Raw genomic sequence first — 13158 nt, 5'->3', positions numbered from 1 at the left:
GGTGCTTAGGTCTGAATACAAGGGTGTAGTTATAGTGAGTGCAGATGTTGTATTCACATTGGGGCCCTGAAGCCAATGGAGTCAAAAAGGCACCTTTGGCCCATATGAGAACACCAATAATACTAATGTTGTGTGATAGTTGGGTTCCCTGTTAGAGATTTCACATCAGGGCCAGCAAGTTCCAAGTTACTCCACAGGGTGACTTCCCTGATTGGTCATGCTTACAGTTAGAGACCGCCCAACTCCCGCTTGTGTTCTACCAGTAGGAGAACCTGACCACTTCCTGTTGTCCCTCATAGGAGTCACTGCAGATAGATGCACCAGGCAATGTCTGATCATTATCATGTCACACCACTCTCTAGAGTGAAAACTGCCCCTCTCTTTATAGATGGACCACTCTCCGGCACATGGCCTGACAGCTCCTCGACTGAACACACTGGCAAAAATACATTTTTCATGCTGAGTGTCTCTGTCTGAGAAGAAAGCAAGATTAAAGAGCATCCCATGGCCGTCATTACCTAAGGTGATACATAAATAGCAAATTAGAGTAAAACACATAATAATATTGCTCAGGTGCCACACACATTCAACAATTACGAGGGAGGAAAGCAAATTGTCTCCTCCACTGCTTACAACAGGAAGACGTTGTCCTGTTGTGACATCTCCTATAGTAAATATGATGAGGTATCACTAATCCACTTATGGGAACGTAACTTTGGTATTTACTGTTCTCAGGGCTTTTACCACTGAGACGAACATGCAGTAAATGCTTTGATAAGCTCTCTCTCTTTTGTGTGCAGTTGTGTAACTTTAAGACAACAACTTGAACTTTTTGTAAAAGCAAGACAATGAGTTCAGGAAGTGTGCTCGCCGGTGATTACTGGATTCCAGGCAAGTTATTGCCCTGCTAACTGGAACTCTGGAAGTTCACAGTAAAGAGTGTAGTGCTGGGTGACATTCCTGCCTCGCACTACCTCACTCTGGGATACGATTGTTCACATTGTCATTCTTGTTGCCTATTTTGCTTTTGTAAAACGGTAATTGGGTTTTCCAGTACAATACAATTTTTTTTTAACAAAATCTACTTAAAATAAAGATCTGCTTGTCCCCACTGCACAAAGACAGAATAATGACCATTAATAATAATTGGATGCTGAAGGAAGACATTGGTTGTCAAAAGCTGTTTTTACTTATATCTAATATTTGTTTTATTGAAGTAAATGGGTTGTCTCGTTCCACACAATTTCTGCCCCGGATACAGTTTGTTAAAAGATAACAAACCGCCCTGTACTTAGCTTTCCCAGGGTCTCCGGCAAGTCTCTCTGCTTCCGGTGTATGGCATTGGATGCAGTGCTGACGTCACATTGACAGTGCAGTAGCCAATCAGTGAGTTCAGCAGCTCTGAAGTGGGTGTATCGGCTACATGTGTCAGAACTAGGGTTGAGCGACTTTCATTTTTTTAAGATCGAGTCTGGTTTTGTGAAACCCGATTTAGTCCAGAGTCGAGTCGAGTGAAGTCGGCCGATTATCGCTAAAAGTCGGGGATCGACCGAAACACGAAACCCAATGCAAGTCAATGGGGAAGCATAGCCGGCAGTGAGTGGAGGCCAGGAAAACACCTACAGTGCACATTTTACTGCCAAAAACATCCATTCTTGTTTTCTGAAGCTTGTCAATCTTAATTAACTTTATAATAATAGTTGGGCACTGGAAATTGGGGGTCATTTGGCAAAAGTTGTGGGGGTAGGGCTGGTTCAAGGTTTTAGTGGGCCCAGGAAACATGGACTACGTCATGGCGGTGGAGCAGGGAGAGGTAAGTATTTCAACGTTGCAAGTGCTGTGATCCTGAGCAAGCAGGGGGGGCCTACTCGTTCGCATTGGCACTGGCACAGGGCCCCTCAAAGTACGGCGGTGTGTTTGCATGGCGGGGGCGCCTCCCACCAGCAGTGACACTTTTGCGTACTCTGAGTGGCCCTGTGCCAGTGACGTCACCAACGAGTATGCCCCCCCACCTGATGAAGGAACCTGCACTTTCATCTGCACCTTCCTCTTTGTCCCTGTGTAAGGTGGTATAATATGCGGGAAGGGGAACCTTACTTTCAGCAGGGTCAGATTCTGGCTGTGTAGAGTACAAGGGGAATGTAGTGGTCTAGGTCAATGTACCAGCAGACTCATCTAGCAGTGGCTGGGCAATGGGCAGGATGATGAGGAAACAGATATAGGGCCAAAGAATAAAGTAGGCTAAATGCAGATCAAAATTGGTAACAGGACTAAACAGGCGGCATTGCTTTGTTCAGTGGAGTAGCAAACCCAAGAGCAGCAGACACTGTTTCAAGGGCCTAACCACACTAGTAGGCCAAATGCAGTTTAATATCTGATAGTATAGGCCGAAAGCCAGAATGTGGAAGCTCAGCTTTGTTCAGTTGAGGACAACACCAGGGAGGGGCAGACACCGTTAGTAGGCCCTAACCACCATTTTGTTTTTAAAAAAACACTTAATGAGAGCCAGAAGGTTGAAGCTCAGCTTTATTCAGTTGAGGGCAACACCAGGGAGGGGCAGACACCGTTAGTAGGCCCTAAACACCATTTTGTTTTTTAAAAAACACTTAATGAGAGCCAGAAGGTTGAAGCTCAGCTTTATTCAGTTGAGGGCAACACCAGGCAGGGGCAGACACCGTTAGTAGGCCGGAACCACCATTTTGTTTTTTAAAAAACACTTAATGAGAGCCAGAAGGTTGAAGCTCAGCTTTATTCAGTTGAGGGCAACACCAGGCAGGGGCAGACACCGTTAGTAGGCCGGAACCAGCAATGTGTTTAAAAACAGCAGTTAATCAGAGCTGGAAGGTAGAAGCTCAGCTTTATTCAGTTGAGGGCAACACCAGGGAGGGGCAGAAGCCGTTAGTAGGCCCTAACCACCATTTTGTTTTTTAAAAAACACTTAATGAGAGCCAGAAGGTTGAAGCTCAGCTTTATTCAGTTGAGGGCAACACCAGGCAGGGGCAGACACCGTTAGTAGGCCGGAACCACCATTTTGTTTTTTAAAAAACACTTAATGAGAGCCAGAAGGTTGAAGCTCAGCTTTATTCAGTTGAGGGCAACACCAGGCAGGGGCAGACACCGTTAGTAGGCCGGAACCAGCAATGTGTTTAAAAACAGCAGTTAATCAGAGCCGGAAGGTAGAAGCTCAGCTTTATTCAGTTGAGGGCAACACCAGGCAGGGGCAGACACCGTTAGTAGGCCGGAACCAGCAATGTGTTTAAAAACAGCAGTTAATCAGAGCCGGAAGGTAGAAGCTCAGCTTTATTCAGTTGAGGGCAACACCAGGGAGGGGCAGAAGCCGTTAGTAGGCCGGAACCACCATTTTGTTTTTTAAAAAACACTTAATGAGAGCCAGAAGGTTGAAGCTCAGCTTTATTCAGTTGAGGGCAACACCAGGCAGGGGCAGACACCGTTAGTAGGCCGGAACCACCATTTTGTTTTTTAAAAAACACTTAATGAGAGCCAGAAGGTTGAAGCTCAGCTTTATTCAGTTGAGGGCAACACCAGGCAGGGGCAGACACCGTTAGTAGGCCGGAACCAGCAATGTGTTTAAAAACAGCAGTTAATCAGAGCCGGAAGGTAGAAGCTCAGCTTTATTCAGTTGAGGGCAACACCAGGGAGGGGCAGAAGCCGTTAGTAGGCCCTAAACACCATTTTGTTTTTTAAAAAACACTTAATGAGAGCCAGAAGGTTGAAGCTCAGCTTTATTCAGTTGAGGGCAACACCAGGCAGGGGCAGACACCGTTAGTAGGCCGGAACCACCATTTTGTTTTTTAAAAAACACTTAATGAGAGCCAGAAGGTTGAAGCTCAGCTTTATTCAGTTGAGGGCAACACCAGGCAGGGGCAGACACCGTTAGTAGGCCGGAACCAGCAATGTGTTTAAAAACAGCAGTTAATCAGAGCCGGAAGGTAGAAGCTCAGCTTTATTCAGTTGAGGGCAACACCAGGCAGGGGCAGACACCGTTAGTAGGCCGGAACCAGCAATGTGTTTAAAAACAGCAGTTAATCAGAGCCGGAAGGTAGAAGCTCAGCTTTATTCAGTTGAGGGCAACACCAGGGAGGGGCAGAAGCCGTTAGTAGGCCGGAACCACCATTTTGTTTTTTAAAAAACACTTAATGAGAGCCAGAAGGTTGAAGCTCAGCTTTATTCAGTTGAGGGCAACACCAGGGAGGGGCAGAAGCCGTTAGTAGGCCCTAACCACCATTTTGTTTTTTAAAAAACACTTAATGAGAGCCAGAAGGTTGAAGCTCAGCTTTATTCAGTTGAGGGCAACACCAGGGAGGGGCAGACACCGTTAGTAGGCCCTAACCACCATTTTGTTTTTTAAAAAACACTTAATGAGAGCCAGAAGGTTGAAGCTCAGCTTTATTCAGTTGAGGGCAACACCAGGGAGGGGCAGACACCGTTAGTAGGCCCTAAACACCATTTTGTTTTTTAAAAAACACTTAATGAGAGCCAGAAGGTTGAAGCTCAGCTTTATTCAGTTGAGGGCAACACCAGGCAGGGGCAAACACCGTTAGTAGGCCGGAACCACCATTTTGTTTTTTAAAAAACACTTAATGAGAGCCAGAAGGTTGAAGCTCAGCTTTATTCAGTTGAGGGCAACACCAGGCAGGGGCAGACACCGTTAGTAGGCCGGAACCAGCAATGTGTTTAAAAACAGCAGTTAATCAGAGCCGGAAGGTAGAAGCTCAGCTTTATTCAGTTGAGGGCAACACCAGGGAGGGGCAGAAGCCGTTAGTAGGCCGGAACCACCATTTTGTTTTTTAAAAAACACTTAATGAGAGCCAGAAGGTTGAAGCTCAGCTTTATTCAGTTGAGGGCAACACCAGGGAGGGGCAGAAGCCGTTAGTAGGCCCTAACCACCATTTTGTTTTTTAAAAAACACTTAATGAGAGCCAGAAGGTTGAAGCTCAGCTTTATTCAGTTGAGGGCAACACCAGGGAGGGGCAGACACCGTTAGTAGGCCCTAAACACCATTTTGTTTTTTAAAAAACACTTAATGAGAGCCAGAAGGTTGAAGCTCAGCTTTATTCAGTTGAGGGCAACACCAGGGAGGGGCAGACACCGTTAGTAGGCCCTAACCACCATTTTGTTTTTTAAAAAACACTTAATGAGAGCCAGAAGGTTGAAGCTCAGCTTTATTCAGTTGAGGGCAACACCAGGGAGGGGCAGACACCGTTAGTAGGCCCTAAACACCATTTTGTTTTTTAAAAAAAAAACTTAATGAGAGCCAGAAGGTTGAAGCTCAGCTTTATTCAGTTGAGGGCAACACCAGGCAGGGGCAGACACCGTTAGTAGGCCGGAACCACCATTTTGTTTTTTAAAAAACACTTAATGAGAGCCAGAAGGTTGAAGCTCAGCTTTATTCAGTTGAGGGCAACACCAGGCAGGGGCAGACACCGTTAGTAGGCCGGAACCAGCAATGTGTTTAAAAACAGCAGTTAATCAGAGCCGGAAGGTAGAAGCTCAGCTTTATTCAGTTGAGGGCAACACCAGGGAGGGGCAGAAGCCGTTAGTAGGCCCTAACCACCATTTTGTTTTTTAAAAAACACTTAATGAGAGCCAGAAGGTTGAAGCTCAGCTTTATTCAGTTGAGGGCAACACCAGGCAGGGGCAGACACCGTTAGTAGGCCGGAACCACCATTTTGTTTTTTAAAAAACACTTAATGAGAGCCAGAAGGTTGAAGCTCAGCTTTATTCAGTTGAGGGCAACACCAGGCAGGGGCAGACACCGTTAGTAGGCCGGAACAGCCAATGGCATTTTTAGAAATGGTAATTTGGAACAGAAGGTAGAAGCTCAGCTTTATTCAGTTGAGGACAACACCAGGCAGGGGCAGACATTCACCTTTAGTAGGCCGGAACAGCCAATTGCATTTTTAAAAATGGTAATTTGGAACAGAAGGTAGAAGCTCAGCTTTATTCAGTTGAGGACAACACCAGGCAGGGGCAGACATTCACCTTTAGTAGGCCGGAACAGCCAATTGCATTTTTAAAAATGGTAATTTGGAACAGAAGGTAGAAGCTCAGCTTTATTCAGTTGAGGACAACACCAGGCAGGGGCAGACAGACACCTTTAGTAGGCCGGAACAGCCAATTGCATTTTTAAAAATGGTAATTTGGAACAGAAGGTAGAAGCTCAGCTTTATTCAGTTGAGGACAACACCAGGCAGGGGCAGACAGACACCTTTAGTAGGCCGGAACAGCCAATTGCATTTTTAAAAATGGTAATTTGGAACTGAAGGTTGAAGCTCAGCTTTATTCAGTTGAGGACAACACCAGGCAGGGGCAGACAGACACCTTTAGTAGGCCGGAACAGCCAATGGCATTTTTAAAAATGGCAATTTGGAACAGAAGGTAGAAGCTCAGTTTATTCAGTTGAGGACAACACCAGGCAGGGGCAGACATTCACCTTTAGTAGGCCGGAACAGCCAATTGCATTTTTAAAAATGGTAATTTGGAACTGAAGGTTGAAGCTCAGCTTTATTCAGTTGAGGACAACACCAGGCAGGGGCAGACAGACACCTTTAGTAGGCCGGAACAGCCAATGGCATTTTTAAAAATGGTAATTTGGAACTGAAGGTTGAAGCTCAGCTTTATTCAGTTGAGGACAACACCAGGCAGGGGCAGACAGACACCTTTAGTAGGCCGGAACAGCCAATGGCATTTTTAAAAATGGTAATTTGGAACAGAAGGTAGAAGCTCAGCTTTATTCAGTTGAGGACAACACCAGGCAGGGGCAGACATTCACCTTTAGTAGGCCGGAACAGCCAATTGCATTTTTAAAAATGGTAATTTGGAACAGAAGGTTGAAGCTCAGCTTTATTCAGTTGAGGACAACACCAGGCAGGGGCAGACAGACACCTTTAGTAGGCCGGAACAGCCAATGGCATTTTTAGAAATGGTAATTTGGAACAGAAGGTAGAAGCTCAGCTTTATTCAGTTGAGGACAACACCAGGCAGGGGCAGACATTCACCTTTAGTAGGCCGGAACAGCCAATGGCATTTTTAAAAATGGTAATTTGGAACTGAAGGTTGAAGCTCAGCTTTATTCAGTTGAGGACAACACCAGGCAGGGGCAGACAGACACCTTTAGTAGGCCGGAACAGCCAATGGCATTTTTAGAAATGGTAATTTGGAACAGAAGGTAGAAGCTCAGCTTTATTCAGTTGAGGACAACACCAGGCAGGGGCAGACATTCACCTTTAGTAGGCCGGAACAGCCAATTGCATTTTTAAAAATGGTAATTTGGAACAGAAGGTAGAAGCTCAGCTTTATTCAGTTGAGGACAACACCAGGCAGGGGCAGACATTCACCTTTAGTAGGCCGGAACAGCCAATTGCATTTTTAAAAATGGTAATTTGGAACAGAAGGTAGAAGCTCAGCTTTATTCAGTTGAGGACAACACCAGGCAGGGGCAGACAGACACCTTTAGTAGGCCGGAACAGCCAATGGCATTTTTAAAAATGGTAATTTGGAACAGAAGGTAGAAGCTCAGCTTTATTCAGTTGAGGACAACACCAGGCAGGGGCAGACAGACACCTTTAGTAGGCCGGAACAGCCAATGGCATTTTTAAAAATGGTAATTTGGAACAGAAGGTAGAAGCTCAGCTTTATTCAGTTGAGGACAACACCAGGCAGGGGCAGACATTCACCTTTAGTAGGCCGGAACAGCCAATTGCATTTTTAAAAATGGTAATTTGGAACTGAAGGTTGAAGCTCAGCTTTATTCAGTTGAGGACAACACCAGGCAGGGGCAGACAGACACCTTTAGTAGGCCGGAACAGCCAATTTTTTAAAAAAACAGCAGTTAGTAAGAGGCAGAAGGTAGAAGCTCAGCTTTATTCAGTTGAGGACAACACCAGGCAGGGGCAGACATTCACCTTTAGTAGGCCGGAACAGCCAATGGCATTTTTAAAAATGGTAATTTGGAACTGAAGGTTGAAGCTCAGCTTTATTCAGTTGAGGACAACACCAGGCAGGGGCAGACAGACACCTTTAGTAGGCCGGAACAGCCAATTGCATTTTTAAAAATGGTAATTTGGAACAGAAGGTAGAAGCTCAGCTTTATTCAGTTGAGGACAACACCAGGCAGGGGCAGACAGACACCTTTAGTAGGCCGGAACAGCCAATTTTTAAAAAAAACAGCAGTTAGTAAGAGGCAGAAGGTAGAAGCTCAGCTTTATTCAGTTGAGGACAACACCAGGCAGGGGCAGACAGACACCTTTAGTAGGCCGGAACAGCCAATTGCATTTTTAAAAATGGTAATTTGGAACAGAAGGTTGAAGCTCAGCTTTATTCAGTTGAGGACAACACCAGGCAGGGGCAGACAGACACCTTTAGTAGGCCGGAACAGCCAATTTTTTTAAAAAACAGCAGTTAGTAAGAGGCAGAAGGTAGAAGCTCAGCTTTATTCAGTTGAGGACAACACCAGGCAGGGGCAGACAGACACCTTTAGTAGGCCGGAACAGCCAATTGCATTTTTAAAAATGGTAATTTGGAACTGAAGGTTGAAGCTCAGCTTTATTCAGTTGAGGACAACACCAGGCAGGGGCAGACAGACACCTTTAGTAGGCCGGAACAGCCAATGGCATTTTTAAAAATGGTAATTTGGAACAGAAGGTAGAAGCTCAGCTTTATTCAGTTGAGGACAACACCAGGCAGGGGCAGACATTCACCTTTAGTAGGCCGGAACAGCCAATTGCATTTTTAAAAATGGTAATTTGGAACTGAAGGTTGAAGCTCAGCTTTATTCAGTTGAGGACAACACCAGGCAGGGGCAGACAGACACCTTTAGTAGGCCGGAACAGCCAATTTTTTAAAAAAACAGCAGTTAGTAAGAGGCAGAAGGTAGAAGCTCAGCTTTATTCAGTTGAGGACAACACCAGGCAGGGGCAGACAGACACCTTTAGTAGGCCGGAACAGCCAATTGCATTTTTAAAAATGGTAATTTGGAACAGAAGGTTGAAGCTCAGCTTTATTCAGTTGAGGACAACACCAGGCAGGGGCAGACAGACACCTTTAGTAGGCCGGAACAGCCAATGGCATTTTTAAAAATGGTAATTTGGAACAGAAGGTAGAAGCTCAGCTTTATTCAGTTGAGGACAACACCAGGCAGGGGCAGACATTCACCTTTAGTAGGCCGGAACAGCCAATTGCATTTTTAAAAATGGTAATTTGGAACAGAAGGTTGAAGCTCAGCTTTATTCAGTTGAGGACAACACCAGGCAGGGGCAGACAGACACCTTTAGTAGGCCGGAACAGCCAATGGCATTTTTAGAAATGGTAATTTGGAACAGAAGGTAGAAGCTCAGCTTTATTCAGTTGAGGACAACACCAGGCAGGGGCAGACATTCACCTTTAGTAGGCCGGAACAGCCAATTGCATTTTTAAAAATGGTAATTTGGAACAGAAGGTTGAAGCTCAGCTTTATTCAGTTGAGGACAACACCAGGCAGGGGCAGACAGACACCTTTAGTAGGCCGGAACAGCCAATGGCATTTTTAGAAATGGTAATTTGGAACAGAAGGTAGAAGCTCAGCTTTATTCAGTTGAGGACAACACCAGGCAGGGGCAGACATTCACCTTTAGTAGGCCGGAACAGCCAATGGCATTTTTAAAAATGGTAATTTGGAACTGAAGGTTGAAGCTCAGCTTTATTCAGTTGAGGACAACACCAGGCAGGGGCAGACAGACACCTTTAGTAGGCCGGAACAGCCAATGGCATTTTTAGAAATGGTAATTTGGAACAGAAGGTAGAAGCTCAGCTTTATTCAGTTGAGGACAACACCAGGCAGGGGCAGACATTCACCTTTAGTAGGCCGGAACAGCCAATTGCATTTTTAAAAATGGTAATTTGGAACAGAAGGTAGAAGCTCAGCTTTATTCAGTTGAGGACAACACCAGGCAGGGGCAGACATTCACCTTTAGTAGGCCGGAACAGCCAATTGCATTTTTAAAAATGGTAATTTGGAACAGAAGGTAGAAGCTCAGCTTTATTCAGTTGAGGACAACACCAGGCAGGGGCAGACAGACACCTTTAGTAGGCCGGAACAGCCAATTGCATTTTTAAAAATGGTAATTTGGAACAGAAGGTTGAAGCTCAGCTTTATTCAGTTGAGGACAACACCAGGCAGGGGCAGACAGACACCTTTAGTAGGCCGGAACAGCCAATTTTATAAAAAAAAAGCAGTTAATAAGAGGCAGAAGGTAGAAGCTCAGCTTTATTCAGTTGCAGCTTCTTGGCAATAATATAAAGAAGACGCGACAGGACAACACTCGGTGGATGCCATATCTGTGTTTTCAATGGAAAAAAACCTTTCAGTTAACTACTTGCAGGAGAAAGTTTTTGTAGCTGGTGGCCAATTTTTGTACTGTACCAGTTTTTTGTTGTATGTGTTTTTGTTTTTAATGTTAAAATGTCTGCATTTGATATCTCTCCAGTATTTTCTTTTTTATAAGCAAAATACTGCAGTTTTACATCGGTTACATGGATACACAGGCAGCTTGGTGGTGAGTGGAGGAGTATTTAAAGTAGGGACCGCAGACAGGCTATCAAAGGCCTAAAATAACAAACAATAGGCTCATGGCAGCTTTACAGCGGTTACATGGATACACAGGCAGCTTGGTGGTGAGTGGAGGAGTATTTAAAGTAGGGACCGCAGACAGGCTATCAAAGGCCTAAAATAACAAACAATAGGCTTATGGCAGTTTTACAGCGGTTACATGGATACACGGGCAGGCAGCTTGGTGGTCAGTGGAGGAGTATTTAAAGTAGGGACCGCAGACAGGCTATCAAAGGCCTAAAATAACAAACAATAGGCTCATGGCAGCTTTACAGCGGTTACATGGATACACGGGCAGGCAGCTGGTGATGAGTGGAGGAGTATTTAAAGTAGGGACCGCAGACAGGCTATCAAAGGCCTAAAATAACAAACAATAGGCTCATGGCAGCTTTACAGCGGTTACATGGATACACAGGCAGCTTGGTGGTGAGTGGAGGAGTATTTAAAGTAGGGACCGCAGACAGGCTATCAAAGGCCTAAAATAACAAACAATAGGCTTATGGCAGTTTTACAGCAGTTACATGGATACACGGGCAGGCAGCTTGGTGGTCAGTGGAGGAGTATTTAAAGTAGGGACCGCAGACAGGCTATCAAAGGCCTAAAATAACAAACAATAGGCTCATGGCAGTTTTACAGCGGTTACATGGATACACGGGCAGGCAGCTTGGTGGTGAGTGGAGGAGTATTTAAAGTAGGGACCGCAGACAGGCTATCAAAGGCCTAAAATAACAAACAATAGGCTTATGGCAGTTTTACAGCGGTTACATGGATACACGGGCAGGCAGCTTGGTGGTCAGTGGAGGAGTATTTAAAGTAGGGACCGCAGACAGGCTATCAAAGGCCTAAAATAACAAACAATAGGCTCATGGCAGCTTTACAGCGGTTACATGGATACACAGGCAGCTTGGTGGTCAGTGGAGGAGTATTTAAAGTAGGGACCGCAGACAGGCTATCAAAGGCCTAAAATAACAAACAATAGGCTCATGGCAGCTTTACAGCGGTTACATGGATACACAGGCAGCTTGGTGGTGAGTGGAGGAGTATTTAAAGTAGGGACCGCAGACAGGCTATCAAAGGCCTAAAATAACAAACAATAGGCTTATGGCAGTTTTACAGTGGTTACATGGATACACGGGCAGGCAGCTTGGTGGTCAGTGGAGGAGTATTTAAAGTAGGGACCGCAGACAGGCTATCAAAGGCCTAAAATAACAAACAATAGGCTCATGGCAGCTTTACAGCGGTTACATGGATACACGGGCAGGCAGCTGGTGATGAGTGGAGGAGTATTTAAAGTAGGGACCGCAGACAGGCTATCAAAGGCCTAAAATAACAAACAATAGGCTCATGGCAGCTTTACAGCGGTTACATGGATACACAGGCAGCTTGGTGGTGAGTGGAGGAGTATTTAAAGTAGGGACCGCAGACAGGCTATCAAAGGCCTAAAATAACAAACAATAGGCTCATGGCAGCTTTACAGCGGTTACATGGATACACAGGCAGCTTGGTGGTGAGTGGAGGAGTAGTGCAAGGAGTGTCTGTCCCAGTACTCCCAAAATATAAATAGATGTTAATGTCTCGCAAAACAACCAAAACAAAAAAAAAGGTGGCATACTTAGGTACAGGGGTGGGCTCATCTACTGAGTTTCTGACATAGTAATTTGGCAGTAACTATTTAATGGTGCCAATATAGGACACAGACACAGACTACTTTAAGTTGCATCATAGATGTCTACAAATTTGTATTGTCAGTGCCAGACATTGAATGATGTCAGCGAATAGACTAAAGATTGGTGGAGCTGTGCGACATAATTTTGCACGTGGTAGAGCACATTTTGAGCTGGGGTAGGGGGGAACTCTCTTGAGGCCGGCGGGACCGCCCCAGGGCCCCTCATGTTACAACGGTGTGTCTGACGTTGGGTGCGCACCACCACCGCCAGAGACACTACATTGTACTATGAGGGACCCAGTAGCAATGCCGTCAACCAAAAGCGAGCACACCCACCTCTTCAGACAAACAGCAGTCTCACGGGTGCTTGCGCCAAGTCGCGATACCACGGCCCCGTGTGGGGAGTTTTGCCATTTAGGGAGGTGTAAACATGTCGTATGCTGTACAATCAGCTGCAGCAAATTAGACATTAGAAAAGTAATTCACAGGCAAGAGCTTTTCATAGGAAAGCTAGGTGTCGGCCGGGCAAGGTGGGGCAAAAGATTTCGAAATCCAGTTGTGGTTCATTTTAATGAATGTTAGATCGTCAACATTTTGGGTAGCCAGACGAGTCCTTTTTTCGGTTAATATTGAACCTGCAGCACTGAATACTCTTTCTGATAGGACACTTGCTGCCGGGCAAGCAAGCTCCTGCAATGCATATTCTGCCAATTCTGGCCAGGTGTCTAATTTGGAGGCCCAGTAATCAAATGGGAATGACGGTTGAGGGAGAACATCGATAAGGGATGAAAAATAGTTAGTAACCATACTGGACAAATGTTGTCTCCTGTCACTTTCAATTGATGCAGCAGTACCTGTCCTGTCTGCGGTCATAGCAAAATCACTC

At 45.4% G+C, this 13158-nt stretch overlaps 1 protein-coding gene across 2 annotated transcripts in view; it reads left to right on the top strand.

Annotated features, from left to right (window-relative positions):
- Positions 1–406: 406 nt before the first annotated feature.
- Positions 407–13158, top strand: part of LOC143804534 (uncharacterized) — a 68215-nt gene continuing 55463 nt past the window's right edge. For both annotated transcript variants that reach the window (XM_077282717.1, XM_077282716.1), the window contains exon 1: positions 407–523. The gene's annotated coding sequence lies outside the window, so the exon portion shown is untranslated. The remainder of the gene's footprint in view (positions 524–13158) is intronic.

Source organism: Ranitomeya variabilis, chromosome 2 (genome assembly GCF_051348905.1).
Source record: "Ranitomeya variabilis isolate aRanVar5 chromosome 2, aRanVar5.hap1, whole genome shotgun sequence".
NCBI classification, from domain to species: Eukaryota; Metazoa; Chordata; class Amphibia; order Anura; family Dendrobatidae; genus Ranitomeya; species Ranitomeya variabilis.
Note: the sequence above shows the minus strand (reverse complement) of the source record. Positions and strands in the feature narration are given on the sequence as shown.